The sequence below is a fragment of the Marmota flaviventris genome, chromosome 1 (assembly GCF_047511675.1).
Source record: "Marmota flaviventris isolate mMarFla1 chromosome 1, mMarFla1.hap1, whole genome shotgun sequence".
Classification (NCBI taxonomy): Eukaryota; Metazoa; Chordata; class Mammalia; order Rodentia; family Sciuridae; genus Marmota; species Marmota flaviventris.
In genome coordinates, this window is record NC_092498.1 from 74115994 (window position 1) to 74132433 (window position 16440).

Here is a 16440-nt window from a genome sequence, read left to right on the forward strand (position 1 = left end):
ATATAAGATAGGTGTATATTTTTTTAATTTTATTTTTTTATTCTAATTTATTATATATGACATCAGAATGCATTACAATTCATATTACACATATAAAGTACATTTTTTTCATATCTTTAGTAAATCAGTGAATTTTTTACCTATTACTATTTACAAACTATCAACCCTATTTATAAGTGAGGTCCATTTTTTCTTTCTGAGTAATTATTCCTCTGGCCTCTAAGCTTCCATCAACCCTATGGAATAAAAAATATATAATATAAAATAAAAGTTGAACTTTTCATTAAACATAAAAAGAGCACTGAAAAGGAAAACTCCTCTATTATATTTTTCTCATGACTTCATATTTTTGGGAGTCAGATGACTAGAGCATTCTCATACTTGCTCTGAATCATTCACATACTTACCTATACTTCTATTTTCTCCTAATTAACTCATTATCTGAGCTCGAGACAACTGCCATCAGCAAATGTTGTTCTGGTTATCATGGGTCTCCACCCATTTCCATCTCAGCTTTTGGAAGGGAAGTCAACAAGTTCAGCATTTTCAGGCTAATGAAGGGAGTCTCTCTTACCTGTGCACAGAAGGTATCAGCATAAGCAGTGTATATCATGTCAAATGTAAAATAGGAATCTTGGCAAAAAAGAGAGGGAGGTATAATTTGAAATTAAAATTTAAGAGTCAAACAAATGAAAATCAAAACTAAGGCACAGAGTCAGCAATATGGGAAAAGAAGACAGGAGTAAGCAAATGAGTGTAGGTCTCACTAAAGCAACTGCATGTACAGCTCATGTTGTCCATGTCTATTTGAGATGCCAGCTGTGGGGTAGTCATTATGGAAGGGAGGCAAAGCTAGCTCACCATTCTATCCAAGAGTTCACTGGAGGACTCAGGGTTCAGAACACATTTATGACCCTATCTCTGTGATCACACTGTTTAGATTCTCTCAGGCCAGCCATGCTTTCTGCTTCTGGATATTTATTTTGTTGTTAAAGAAAGAAAGGCATTAGATCTAAAAATGTAAAATATGAAAATGTGTAGTATTATGACCATGCATAAGAGAGGACAAAATGAGGGACCGGCACTTAACTTCATTACTGAGAAATATGAAAATTTGTTTGGGATGATCTAAATGTGTTTGAATCGATGGCATATAGTACATCTTATTGTCCTGAAAGCTGGTTGGTCATACTTATTACTGTCTGCTTTCATGGAAGTTCATGTTCCAAATTCTCAGATAAAATTTACAACCACAGAATGGAAAAGAAATTGTTATTTATTTTTCCAGAAGAGTGCAAAATAGATGCCATGTATTTTTAATCCTCTTGACAATCCTATAATGATAGATACCAACAATTAGAATGTACATTTTACAGATGAGGAAGCAGAGGCTCTAAAATATTAAATGGTAGCTTGTCTCAAAGATAAACAAAGCTGGGCATTGATTAAAGTGGCAAGAACAGATTTTAATCTGTAATAGGGAAAAGAGTTCCGTGTGAACTGAACTCGGGTTCAGTTTGCACAGAGGTAACTGATTGTTTTAAAGGGAGAATGAGGAAATAAGGAGGGGATATTTGGAGGCTCAGTAGACTCAGGGAAGTAAAAAATTACAAAAGGTTAGTGAGTATAAATGGGATTATGCTAACTGTGTCTGCTGGCTATCAGCCTTCAAGGTTAGGATTTCCCTCCTCCATTCTGTTGACTGGGAGACAAAGCCCTATCCTCAGGTGTTGGCTGAAATCAACAGGGTTTTTTAGCAGCATAAGTTTTCTCTGGCAGGCACTTTAAGGGAAACTAGGGTCATCTAAGCTGTGGTCCTCAGCCAAAAACTATGTTAGTATTTTTCTAGTTTTCGCAGGCCAATGGTGAGGCCTAGTTAAGAAAAAGTGTCAGATGATCCTGGCTGGAGTTTGGTTGGTCAAGAAGACAATCTGACACTCACTTAAGTTTATATAGCTACCATGTGACAGAGCTACCCCCAAATTAATTATTAAGGCACTCTCTAGGAAGTAAAAGCACTATAACAATACACAGTGTTTATGATAAAATAAGAAATATCTACACTTGACACCACAAACTGTCAGAATTCTATTTCTTACAAAATCCTTGTATGTCTCTTCTACAATAACTGAACCCCCACCACCAAAAGAGTACTAGGGTATATAAAATAGGTTAAGCAAAAATGAAGAAAAATCAGTGCACTTCTTTGGTTTTCAGCTCTTTATATCCAAATAAAAAACATTTATAATACTCATTGCGTCTTTATTAAGAGCCTCTTTTATTCTATGCATTCCTTAAAGCACTGGGAGCTTATGATACAGTGAAGGGAAAGATTTGCCTCCTTGTGCACCTTGCAGTCTTTGCTGCTGTGTAAGAAATGTTCTATAGTTTGTGCTTCGATATGTGAGCTCTTCTACAAAATTACATATATATATATATATATACATATATATATATATATATATATATATATATATATATATATATATATATATATATATGGAGTTCTGTGTGTGTGTGTGTGTGTGTTTTGTTTAAGTGATGGAGATAATTCTTGGTTCAATGAACAAAGCCTGAACTGACTATAATTCAAAAGCACCCAATTGTAGTGTTTTCAGGCATATTACAAATTTTCTCTTGATTTCTTATGGCTAAAGAAAGGAGATGAAGTTTTGTCATATTCTAAAAGCTAAGGACCACAGTTTTTTTATCAAGATAAAGTCTTAATATAGTGAACAAATACATAGTTGTAAATATTTGGGCTTCCTTCCAATATCTTTGTTGGCTCCTTTAGGAATGCTGGGAAATGGACATCATTCTAAAGGTAGGATTCACCAAAACACAATGTATGAACCTCTCAAACAACAAACCAGTGGAAATGTGATGATTCCTTTGTGCTTATATCCAATCTGTTACACATTTGAAAGAGTTATTGCTTTTTTGGATCATGTTAGTAATTTGGCATCACCAAATAGTCTTTGAAGTTAGATTACATTTTTTAAAAAATCATTAGTTTTGCCTCCAAACTCAGCTGACTTAGAAAAACATTCATTTGCTTCTTGGGAGGTAAGATTGAGGATTCATATTGCACATAAAAAATTAATTCTTGGTCCATTATTATTTTCCACCTATGTTAATAATGTATTAGATGGGTTTATTGCATAGATATAGATGTATAGATGGGCACACTTTGGGTTAGGCTGGTCAGATGTGATTCTGAGATCACTCTTATTCCAAACCAAATCTAATGTTTATTGGCTTAATGTTTTAAGAAATATGACTCAGTTCATTATAGAGGTTTATTCAAAGTATACTTACCAAAACATTGCTTTAGTAAAGACTGTATTTCTAATATTGATCAAGCCATCTTCCCCTGGTGCACAAATGATTAATTCACTATTAAATCTTATGATATGAGTCAGCCACAGAACAACTTTTTAAAAATTACCAAAGTATGAATACTATGGCATAAAAAATAAAAGCCTCATATATAGCTTTCCTAATATTATGTCTATCTTCACAGCATATAAAATAATTTTTAAAGATTTAAAGTTACACTTGAATAGTTATATCCAAGGAAATATTTTTCTCTCCTATTTGTTTTGTACACCATATCCAATAGTACTCCAATTTTTTCCTGAGGAGATATAATTATTTTATAGTATTGAATTATTTTATAGTATTACCCGTCTTAAACTTGTGGTATTAATCTTATACTTTTAAATTTAAGTGATTCTGGTAATCACTTCTTGAAAATTTGAAATAAAAATAATATAGAACAAGATTAAATCATTGAAATACCTTCTTCTTCATATCTAGGGTGTTGTGGGAAAAAGTAATTTATATATGTGAAGGATATCTTTCATTCCCATGAGTGCTCTATGTAAGCCTGGTACCACCAAGTTCTCTTTCTTTCCAGTTGAACCTCTTGTTCTTCTGTGGGGTCTATTCCAAACATATTTTCTTTTTCTGAAATTCCCAAGACAACTGCTGCTATATTGATCTCAAAATATCTTCAATAAGTTATTGATCATCACCTCTGTAAATGTACCCCATGGTCTATTACTTGATACAGAACATACTGTCTCCCACTCCCATCAATTTAGACCTAATTTTATTTATAACATTTTGATTCACTTATTCACTTAAAAAATTATTCCCCAAGTACCTACATTTAACCAGGTATGGTGATTTTGGTGCTGTTTATAAAATGGTTAAAGAATCTGTCTTCATTGTGTTTTATCATTTGGTAAAGAATATGGGAAAGTTCCCATTTTCAAGACTAGTAATATTGAGAAATACTATCTCATAAAATCTGAGTTGATTATCTGCGGACTTTATCAGTGGGGAATTCAATTTGCTGGTAACCAACAGGGTACTGGTAGGCAAGTATGTCCTTTGAATCATAATCCTGGCTCGCTGTCTCCAGTTTTAGTAGGCGTAACAGAATAACTGGGTTTCCTTTCTATTTCCTTCTCTTTAATATCAAGAATGTCTACTTCCATGTAACTAAGTTTATGACAATTTTTGGGGATACAGTGTTACAGGTAGATGTAAACCAGATTTCCTGGAAGCTCCAATTCTCTTACTAATCACAACTAATGTGGAATGATATTTTATGTCACCCAAGATTACCAGTCAGTCCTCATCTTCCAGTAAACTGCCTAAACTTTACCTTGCAGCAACATGGAGGCTTTTAATTTCCTAACAGCACACCTTTGACACATCAGTGTGTCAAATCATGTTCCCATTTTCAGGAAAATCCTTCTCCTTTGTTGATTGATGTCTCAATTCATGCCAGTGTTGTTTTGTTTTGTTTTTTTGCAGCTATAAGTTGAACTTAGTGTGTCCTCTCTTTCAGGATGTGTTTTGTGCCTGCTTCCATTATGCATCAATTGTTGCTTAGAATAGCCCACAGTCACTACCTGTTTCTGTACTTACTGTGTTGCAGTTCAGTGCTCCCTTCTGAAAGAGCTTCCCAAGCAAAGGATGTGGTGTTATTTAGCTCTGAATTCTCAATGTCTAGAACAGTGATTTTTATTATGGATATGTATATGGTGAACAAAAATTAGTATACATGATGAAAGACAGTCTCACTGAATTTTAGGAACTTAACAATAGGGACAGCTTCTCCAGGGTATATTTTATATATTTCTACTGCTATAGCATGGAGACTTTATCCTTTAAAAAATATACTTGGTGTGCTAGAATTTGAAATTATTCTCTCAATATGAAGATGTTTACTTCCTATAATCAAAAAACTGAAACCTAATTCCTACCATGACTATACTTTTTTTCAAATGTGACTAACTCATCATCCTTTATCTAGAATATTGAATTTCCCACTGTCTCCCTTCTCTGAGCCAATTGCTGATGGAGCCCTTTATCCTTCTTAGCAAGTGGGCTAGGATTCTTACTTTGGCCAAATCTGTTCTTTCCAGGAAGAGAGCTATCCTGCTGCCCAAGTCAGCTTTTTCTCTACTCTCCGCTTTGAGTGGCTTAATTGTTAAGGTATTCTAGGAGCACAGTTGCCAATATTTTTTTCCTGGTTTTCAAGGGCACACATTTAAGAGAAACAGCAGGCCTCTGTCTTAACATCATTGTTTTGCAAAGGGAAATGAAGCCTTAATTTAAGATATTTGGCAAATCTGAGCGACATTTTAGAAATGCAGGATTATGATGATCAATGAGTCTCTATCTCATCTTAGACAATAAATGCATTGAGAACTTTTTGTATTTTGTGGGCAAGTGGAAGGCTAACTATTCTTTTCTATGTCATTGATTAAATACAAGAACTGTAATTTTTCATAAAAAATGAATTGCAACCTACATGAAAATTAATTAATGTTATTTTGTATAGTTATAATCCCAAAGTTTGTTAGAATTTCCAAGAATTTGTTAAAAGTTGCAGTTAAGTAATCACTAATCTTTAATCATTCATGAAAACAAACAAGCAAGCATAACAACTACCACAAACCACACACCCGTTTTTTACTATTTATTCTAAGTCAGGAATTTATCTGGACTCTTGAGAATACATCAGTGAATAATTTCCTGCCTTCACAGAAGCTGCATTCTAGTGTGGAAAACAGCCTATATTTGCAAGTGTATAAATTTAAAGCACAATGTTGATATAATGACAAGTGATATGAAGAGAACACTCTGTTTTAAGTGGATAAAGTGTAACTAGGATGGAGGGTGGTCAGAAAAGCCCCCTTTAAACAGATGACATTTGAGCAGAGACATGAATTAATAATGAACAGCAACCGCTGGTTTAGATAGCTGAGAAAAACAAAACCTAGCAGAGAAAATTAGCAAATGGAAAGTCCCTGAGGAAGAAAGGGGTTGTTCTATCAAAGGTACTAGGAGGCCAGAGTTGGTACAGAGTGGACGTGAAGGGGCAGAATTAGTAATGATACCAGAGGGACAGAGATCATGTAGGAAGTCATAAGCCAAGTTTGAAATCTATTTAAGTAGAATAAAAAAAAAAAAAAACAAAAACAGTTGGAGAATTTTAAATGAGGAAGTGTTGCGATGTTGGTGGTGTATTAAAAGGTAAGTGTGGCTGATCTGTAGAAAATGAACTTTAGCTGGACAAGAGCAGAATGAGGGGGCCCAGTGAGGAAAATGTTTGGTGATTTCTCTCTCTCTCTCTCTCTCTCTCTCTCACACACACACACACACACACACACACACACACAGAGGAAAATAAGAAAAATCATAACATTTGCTCAAACTTACAACCTCTTGCTTCCCAGAATCAGCTGAGCAATGGGAGAACAAATATGTGGTTGCCTTCTCACTTTCTGTCACCCACTCCTCTACATCCCAGACTCCAACACATTCAAGATCATAGGAAAGCTGTTTCAGCACCGTCTAAATATTATCATCTGGAGAACAACCAACAGCAACAAATCTCCTGGTTCCAATTGCTTCACCCCTATTACATCTTCCTTTAGAGTGAGGAATAAAAGATATATAAAACTAGTTTTGGAAAACTTGTTTTATTATTTCCATATGGTTATCTAGCATCTTGTTTTGCAATGAGAACTTAGTAGTTTCCAGTTTTTTTTGAGAGTTCAACATTACTCAAACTGGAAGAATCATATTTTGAAATCCTGTGATACCTGATAAGTCCTCAAGTTTGATATAGGAATCAATGGAGAAGGGAGGTTCAGAGAGTTTCCTTTCTTCTTGGCTGTGCCACAATTTGCCTGGATGGCAGGCCTTTCTCAATACCCACTGACCTGCCTTCATCAGGTGTCACCACCAAACAGCTGGAAAACACTGTACTGAGTGTTAAGAAGTCTGAGTGTACACTGGTTTTACCCTTTCTTAGTACTTTAGCTGTGGGAAAATTGTTTGAAATGTTTTGTTTGTCCTGTTTTCAGGTTTATTTATTGCTACTCTAGGACAATAAGACCTGTTTTCCTCAAAACATTGTTCACGTCAGACGAAATTAAGTTTGTGGAAGCCCTTTATATCTCTGAAGTGTCACTCAAATGGAGGCATAGTTAATCTTCAGTTCCCTTCACTCAGAGTGCAATCTTGGTACCCAAAGTAGCCATGCTCTTCGGTTTACCATATGTATGATTATATTTCACATTTTTTACCAAGACTCACAGCTCGAAGTTAGTTTTTATGCAGTTCTCAAATAATCTTTTTTTTAATCACTTTCTTGTAATGAGATCAATATAATGCCAGCAGTAGCACATTTTCAATAAGATGTTTCAACTAAGAAATTATTATTTTAATGTTTCATATTTAATTGTTTGATTTGTTACAAACAAGGAAGGTATTTTTCCCCCAAAAGGAGGCACAATGAACTTTCTGTTGATTGTTCTTATTGAACATTTTTAAATTCTAAGTTTTTAAATTACTTGATGATGTTAAATTTTATCTCATAGAATGTATAATTGGAAATTAAAAGATATAAATATACAAACTTTTAGAGGTCTAGTCCCATAGAATTTCATGCTAGAAATTTTAATGATTGCATTTACCTTAGGTTAATATGCTCAGTTTTATCAAGGATGCCTATGGAGGTCTGTGGAATATGGTGTAAAGTCACAGGCTTAGAAGGTTTTAGCTTGGGCCTCTTTCCATATTTAAAAAATTATTTGTATATGTCTCAACTTATTTCTTAACTTTTTTTTTTTTTTTTTTTTTTTTGAGTCTTCTTAAAACCATCTAGATGTAGTTTGACATTTCACTGTTGTATGAGATGGGCAGTATGTCCATACAACCCAGCAAGCTAACACAACAGTTCTTTCCTGCTTCAGACTCCAAGATACCAACCTCAGAATCACAATATTCAGATTTCCTCACCAAATTAATAAGCTGCATTTTATAAAATAATATTTATATTCTTTTAATTAGTTATACATAACATTGTTTTCAAGGGAGTAGACAAGTAAAATCATAAAATGAATATTTCATGTAAGATAGTACTTTGAGTATTTTCTTCCTCTAACTCAAAGCCTCCATTCCCTCACAACTCTGAAGAACCTTCTTATTTGTCCACACCAACTACTGAAGAGATGAATTTATTTGATCAAAAGTTGCACAATTTTCTTTTGTTAATTTTTATTCCACATTGCTTTGCTATCTAGTTAAGGCTTATTTCTAATTTTTAAAGCTATTTTCAAGTTCATAGAATAATGGGAAATAACAGCACAAATATTGTTTTTATAAGCAGTGATTTGAATGTATGCCAAAGTCATATACTTTTGTTTGTGTAACACAAATATCAATGAATACATTCCATTCCGAAAGATGTAAGGAATAAAAATGTATATAAAATATAATTCTAGTTTTCCTCCAAATATCCCTTTCTCACTTAGTAGGAACTTCAGTCAATACTTTATAATGCATCCTTCCAGACAGCTTTTTATTGAATTAGAGTTGTTTTTTTTTTTTCAAAAAATGGGAAAAAAAATCTTAGTAGTAATATCACAGGGCTTTCAGATTATTTCTAGCAATATTTTGAGAAATGAAAAAAATATTTATTCATAAATATCTAGACCATAGAAAAAGATGGCTATCTTTTCTATTTATCCTATAATCTCCATTAAAAACCATTGCAGACACAGGTTTCTCTCTAAACTTATGCTTAAAGATAAAGGCAATGTTGTAAATAAAACATAATTAAATGTAAATCAGTGGTGCATAGAATAGTAATGTAGCTTGCTACTACCTTAGCCATACTACTTGCACTAACACATACATGCTATAAATTTTAGGTTTCCCATTCATTACAATTTCCTCCTCTCATGAGTTTAGAGACAGAAGATTCTAAATATCCTCAGCTCCAGCCCCTACCAAGACTGTATCTGGGTCTAAAATTCACAACGGTTTCCAAGTATCAACACAAACTTTTCATTTAATTTATTGTAAGGATTTTATATTGAAATTTATATAATATTTCCTTGTGATATTAAAAGAGAATGTGTTGATGCTCATATGAGTTAACGCAATTTCTATGTAAGAAGTAAAAAGTGACTTCCATTTCATCAAACCTTACCCCACCTCCGTTTAATCTGGGAAACACTGAGACACATAGTTTATATTCCTAAAGCCCATTTGGCCCTAATTTACCTATTTCAAGACTCAATTTTTCAAAAGTAAAGAGAGATACAGATATCACAAACAGAACAAAGTTATATTCTATTTTCACAGGATTTGAAATGTGTAAAAGCCAATGTGAGCCATTATAAGTCAGGCTATAGCTTTCTTACTTAGAAACAAGACAGTGTATATCCCATTAGATGTGAAACTTATTTCAGCTGTGGAATATTGAATGCTCACCCTTAATTATGCTCATTAATTTAAGCTCCATCTCTGACTGTAGCACCTTCCTATTAGCTAAATTTAAGGGAAGTAGCACAGGTTGACAGAAGAGATGACTCCTCTGCTTGGAATCTAACTAGATAGAGCATTTACTTTTATTAAAACGATTTATGAGTAAAACTGACAAAGAAAAAATAAGCCCATTCAACCTAACTCTTGGTTCTACTCATTAGAAATGTCCTCAAATATCCACCTCCTCTGTTTCTCATATCTGTATATAAAACTGAGGGTGGTGTCCCTAATTTTACTGGAAATCCTTTACTAACAGGGTTGACAGCCAGCGTCTCATTGGGGGGGGGGGGGTCTTCTTCCTGCCCAGAAGGGTATAAGCCACATGAAAACTTAAAGTCTCAAATATTTAGTGAAGAACAAAACACAAATAGTTAGAAATATGTTTATAAAAAGCAGAGCCCCTGATAGATCTAGACCACATGGGTGTTGGAACTAGACAAAGAAAAGATGGCTAGGGTGGTTTATTTAAGGGGGGTACAAAAAAGGCAGGGAAATGGTTTTAAGGGTGGAGTCTTGCTTTGTGATGTTTTGCAGTCAGCAGGTTGATTAGCATCTTGGTAGGTCACACCCATCTCAGGTGCTGTGTGGGATCTTTGGCAGAGCTTGAGGCAGATGTTCACCTGCATCAAGCAATCTATCCCTATGAGGGTGCCCCAGGAAGCTCCCAGTGCCAGAATTATCCTTTCACTAGGCTACCATACACAACACAGTCCACAGACAATCTACAGATGAGTCTCAACACTTTACTTCATATTTTTATGCTCTTTTATGTCCAATTAATTTCTCCTTTTTTTGCACTCATTGTGTGACTTATTTATGATTCTATTATAGAATACCCTATGCATTTATATATGTCTGCCTTCTCCTCTAGACCTCCTTGAAAATAAAGACACAGTTCGCTCATCTTCTCCTCCTTTGTAGCATCTCTCAGTTGTATGAACCATGGAGCATTTTTACTAAAATACTAACACTTGTGTCATGTAATCGCTGATTAATAACTTCTTTTATTATAATTTGTTAAGCTACTAGAAGACAATATGGCTAAATAAAATTGTAGAAAACCATGATTATTATGTTGTTATTTATAATACAAGCATTAGGACAAGTGCTTAATATACTGAATTGTTGCAATTCTGTGTTAGAGTCTGTAAACAAGTCTGGATGGCGCCTGGCATTTTGCCAGAGGGAGTGGTTTGTGAAGTAACGCCAGGGAGCCATTAAGTGTGGAGATTTCTTATTGGTTGACTGCTGTATCTAGTTTATGTTAATTAAGATAAGCTGTGTGGAATGTATAAATACTACTCCTGTCCTACAATAAAAGGCTCCTACTCCTGCTGTATCAATCTACACAAGTTGTTCCTCACCTCCAGGTTATTTTGCTGCAGCCGGACTGTGGCAATTCTGAAGATGAAACTTGGAGTTAGATTCATCCCATCAACATGAACATGTTTATAAGTACTAAATTGAATTCAAATGTTATGCTGAAGTTGTAGTACTTTATTGAATGGCACTACAAATTAGATAAAAGAGTTAAGTTTAATATTTAGAAAAGAGTAATAGATCCCAAGAGAATTTTGTGCTTCCTAACCATATGATTCACCTGAAAATACCACCATCTACTTTTAGGGATCTCAAACACACATCAATTCTTTATTTAAGTTCTCGTGCCATGTCTAGAGTTGAAATAGAAGTCAATGAAAGATGTTGCTTTTTATCTCTTTGGAAATTAAGAAAGTATCTGATTTATATTTTGAAATATATGTTTCAAAGCAAGAGAAAACACAAAGCTTTCAACAAAAACAATATACTAAAAATAATCTATGTAATCTCCCAGGAATCTACATTGTTATAGAAGGAATACATTATGTATTTGTCAGAATCATAATGTAAGAAAACTACATTTTTAAAACAACTAATAAAAGCATATTAACATAGTCTTTTCTTTACAGATAAAATGCTATTAAATGCATACATCTGCTCATGCACACACAATTTCACATAGTTTCCTCATGAAATTTTAAAACTTTTTTTGACATTGCAATTTTACAGGGGGAAAGTGATCCTCAGAATCAGGATGAATAAAAGACACTCCACTAATAATGTTTGTCCTGTAGGAAAATATACATACACATCAGAATTCATTCATTAATTAGAAAATGCAACATGTAAAAGCATGTGAGAGAAAAATAATTAAAATTCTCACTGTTAATATTCCAACACAGTGTCTGATTATTACTGAATAAAATAGTTAAATTTACCACAAAACAGAAAACCACTTTTTTTTGGTCACATAAAATCCAAATGCCTAGTAATTTGTAAGTTCCTTAAGATTAGTGGAGTCTTGTATCTTCTAAATTTCTCCTGGGATCAAAGATCATGACACCCAAATATGCTCTGGAAGACTCTTACCTAGTTGATGTTTTATGTTTTAATTAAGAATCAAAGTAATTTAGAAACTGAAACCAAGGTTCAAATGAGTAATGCTCACTTATCTTGTATCTAGTATTATAACCTATTATAACCTAATCTCTATTTTTACAGAAGACAGAAAAAAATGACAAATAATTTTGAAATAAAGCAAGTTTTTAAAAAGTGGCCTAATAAAAGTGATTATAAGTCCTAAAGCATTCTTGCTAAAGTTCTAAGAGATAATAGGAAACTATTTCATCAAATGAACCCCATTTTGAAGCTCACCTCTAAGAGGTAACATCAAAAATCAATTTAATTTTGGAATGAATATTAAACCTTTAATATAAAAGTCTACGTGTCTACTCGTGGTATACCTGAACAATAGTGTTAGATCCAAAAATATCTTCAAGTATCAAACCTTATAAAGAAGCTTTAACAGGACAATTTGAAAGATATTTCTTTCAGCAAGAATTTTATTTCCAATAAAGCTAAGCTTATAATGTTGTTGCTTGTCTCATCCGTATCTTTCCTAATTTTGGCTCTGATTAATCTATCAATGATTATAAAAATTGTGTTGGAATCTCCTTCCTTGAGAATGAATGTCAATTTCATCTTGTAATTCTTTCAATTTTACTGTATATATTTTCAGAGGCTTTTAGGTTCTTGCAAGTTTAGAATTGTTATTATAATCTTAGTAAATCAAGCCCTTTATACCAAGTGACTGTGTAGGTAACAGTGCTTTTTAAGGTAAAGTATATTTTATTCTCACATTAATGTAATTAACCAAGCTTTCTTTTTTCTTTTTTTTTAGAGTTGTCAAGATTTATTTTTTGTCATTAAAGAATTAAACAATAACCAATACCACCCATTAACTAACAAAAAATAATCTCAGATTATGTTCCCTAAAATAGAAAGAACATAATCTCAGATTAAAAGGAAAAGTGCTTTAATTGCAAATATTTAGCTTTATAAAAAAATGTACCATATTACCTTTTCTTTTCTCCTTCCTTCCCCTCCTCCTCCTCCTCCTTCTCTTTCTTCTTCTTCTTCTTCTTCTTCTTCTTCTTCTTGAGACAGGGTCTTACTATGCTTCCCACACTGGCACTGGATGAGACCAGTGAACTTAAGTGATTCTCTGTAGTGCTGGGACCATATGCATGTTCCATGACGCCCAAATAAACTTTTTGATAGCACCTCTCCATTGCTGGGGGTATTTATGCAGGGTGTGTTGTAAAAGGAATTCTTCAACTAAACAGCAGATCCCAAATACCAATCTACATATCAGTACCTGCCCATAAAGTTTTCCAGATCTCATTTTCAAATGAGGAACAAAAAGGCAATATGGCACATTTTTTTATAAAGCTAAATATTTGCAATTTCCAAGCCTTTAGATTAGTATTTACCTGCTATATCTTGTTAATCCTTTACTTAGAATATTTTGTGTCTTCATATTTTATATGTGACATTTATAAATAGCATATAGCTAGGTTTGTATGAGTAAAACCTGAAAATTCAGTCTTTTAAAAATTTACTTGGTCATTTTTCTTAGGTACTTAAATTACAAGAGGCATATTGCACCACTAAATTCCTTGATGTAGATCTCAAAAGAAATTTTCTCACACACAAAAAAGCAAAAAACAAAACAACAAAACCCCCCAAACATACCGGAATTATGAACTGAATATTTTTGCTAGTGCCCAATTCATATGCTGAAATACAAACTCTTAATGTGAGAGTGTTAGGAGGTGGAGCCTTTGACAGGTAATAAGGATGGGACCTTTGTGAATGGGACTGATGCTCTTACAAGAGGATCCAGAGAACTCTCTCATCTTCCCATTATGTGAGCATACAATGAATGGCTGAGAATCTGAAGCCCAAAGAGAGTCCACCAGCAGAATGATTACACCACACTATGATCTTAGACTTTCAATAACTTGAATTATGAGAAATAGTTGACTGAAGTTTATTAGCCACCCATTCAAGGATACTAAGACAACACCTAACACCATTAACCAACCAACCTTCCTTCCTTCCTTCCTTCCTCCATCCCTCCCTCCCTCCCTTTCTCTCTCTCTCTCTGCCTCTCTCTCTCTCTCTCTCTCTCTCTCTCTCTCTCTCTCTCTCTCTCTTTCATCCTAATTCAGGTAATGTGCTAACATTGCAACAAGTTTGGAGGGAGTCACATCTCTCACAATGGCCTGAAAAATCAATCATCATGTTTATGAACATGAGGATCCTGATAATTAACTTCTTTCGTCAACTTGGCTAAGCTCTGGAACACATCTGTTTGGTCAAACACTAGTCTAGATGCTGTTGTGAAGGCATTTTAAAGATGTGATTAACATTTACAACCAGTTGACTTTAAATAAAAGCAGATTATCTCTTATAATATGGACGTGCCTCAGTCACTTGAAGGCCTGAAGAGCAAAGATGCATTTCCTGAATAAGAAGGAATCCCACTTCCAGACTATAACATAGAGATCTTAGTTGAGTTCCAGCCTGCTGACCTGCCTTGCACATTTTAGATTCAACACTATAGCATCAACTTTTTCCAGAATTTTCAGCTTGTCAGCCTGTACTGTAGAATCTAGACTTAACCAGTCCACACAATCAGAGTCAGTTCCTTTAGGAAAAAAAAAATCTTGAAATATAAATGAAATACATAGAGGTACTTATACAGTAGATACAGATTGGTTTTCATTCTCCAGAGAATCCTGGCTAGGCAAACACCTTAGCACATTCAATAATTTCTTCATACCCAATTCATAGCCAAATTTTCCAGATTTCCATTCAGTATCCAAGTCAGTGTCCACTCCAGGAGTATGCATTGCCATGTTCCTCCCTGCTTGTAATCTAGAGTAACATGTTTTTTATGATACCAACTACATCAATAGATTTTACCAGTTGTTCTGGAAAATTTCCATATCCTAGAAGAATAATTAGTTTCTGAAGATGAACTTCTGTGGCTTCTGAAAGTTAGATCTAAAGTCTTCATTAGATTTAAGTTCAACCATCTGGGCAAGAAATTGATCATGATTAACTTTTAAAATTTGCATTGTCTCCTCTCAGGAGACACAGAATGCTTATATCCTGTCATTAGGCACCACGGGTTGGCATAGTGTCTGAATAATCTTTTTTAGGGAAGTTACGTTTTTTCCTCTTACAATCAGAACATAGTGTATGTGGTATCATAGTGCCAGTTTTTTTTTATGATTTCCAACAGATTTTTTATTATTATTTGTTCATTTTTAGACTCACATGATAGTAGACTGCATTTTGGCATGTTACACATACATGGAATGTAACTTATTCTAATTTGGACTCCATTCTTGTGGTTGTGCATGATGTGGTATTACCCTGATCATGTTCATATACAAGAATAAGAAGTTTATTTCTTATTAATTCCACTGTCTTTCCTATTCCACTCTCTGTCTCTTCCCTTCATTTCCCTTTGTCTAATCCAATTGACTTCTATTCTTCTCCTCCTTACTTTCCTTCCTCTCCTTCCTCTCCTTCCCCTCCTTCCCCTCTGTTGTTGGGGGTTACCATCCACATATCAGAGAAAACATTCTGCCTTTGGTTTGGGGGGATTGGCTTGTTTTACTTAGCATGATATTCTCCAGTTCTATCCATTTACCAGCAAATGCTTTAAATTCATTCTTCTTTATGGGTGTTATTCCATTGTGTATATATACCACATTTTCTTTATCTATTCATCTGTTGAAGGAAACCCAGGTTGTTTCCATAGTTTAGCTATTGTGAATTGAGTTGCTATAAACAACGATGTGGCTGTGTCACTATAATATGCTGATTTTAACTCCTTTGCGTATAAACTGAGAAGTGGGATAAGAATGTCATATTTCTTTTCCTACTTCTATCACTGTTGGCATATTTATTAGCTTGACTTTAAACTTAGATGCTCTGATTGTCTGATATATTTCAATCTGTAGGAAGTATGGTCATTAGTATTTTATTTAGTGATAGTATGTTTAGGTTTACAAACTTACTTATTTTCTCAATTAACATTCCATCTAGAATATCAGATCTTTATCCTAAAATACGGCTGCAGATAGGTACCACATAGGCCCTCAGGAAAAACTGCCTTGTACAGAAGATCATACTCTCACTGCTCTGTTTTCAGATTATGACTTAGCCTTTCATTTTTACATG

The 16440-nt window shown here is 34.0% G+C and overlaps 1 non-coding gene across 1 annotated transcript; it reads right to left on the reverse strand.

The window, feature by feature from the left end:
• Positions 1–14408: 14408 nt before the first annotated feature.
• On the reverse strand, positions 14409–14505 carry LOC114090546 (small nucleolar RNA U13). The gene has a single exon (XR_003582376.1). It is a non-coding gene; the product is annotated as a small nucleolar RNA U13 (small nucleolar RNA).
• Positions 14506–16440: the final 1935 nt, after the last annotated feature.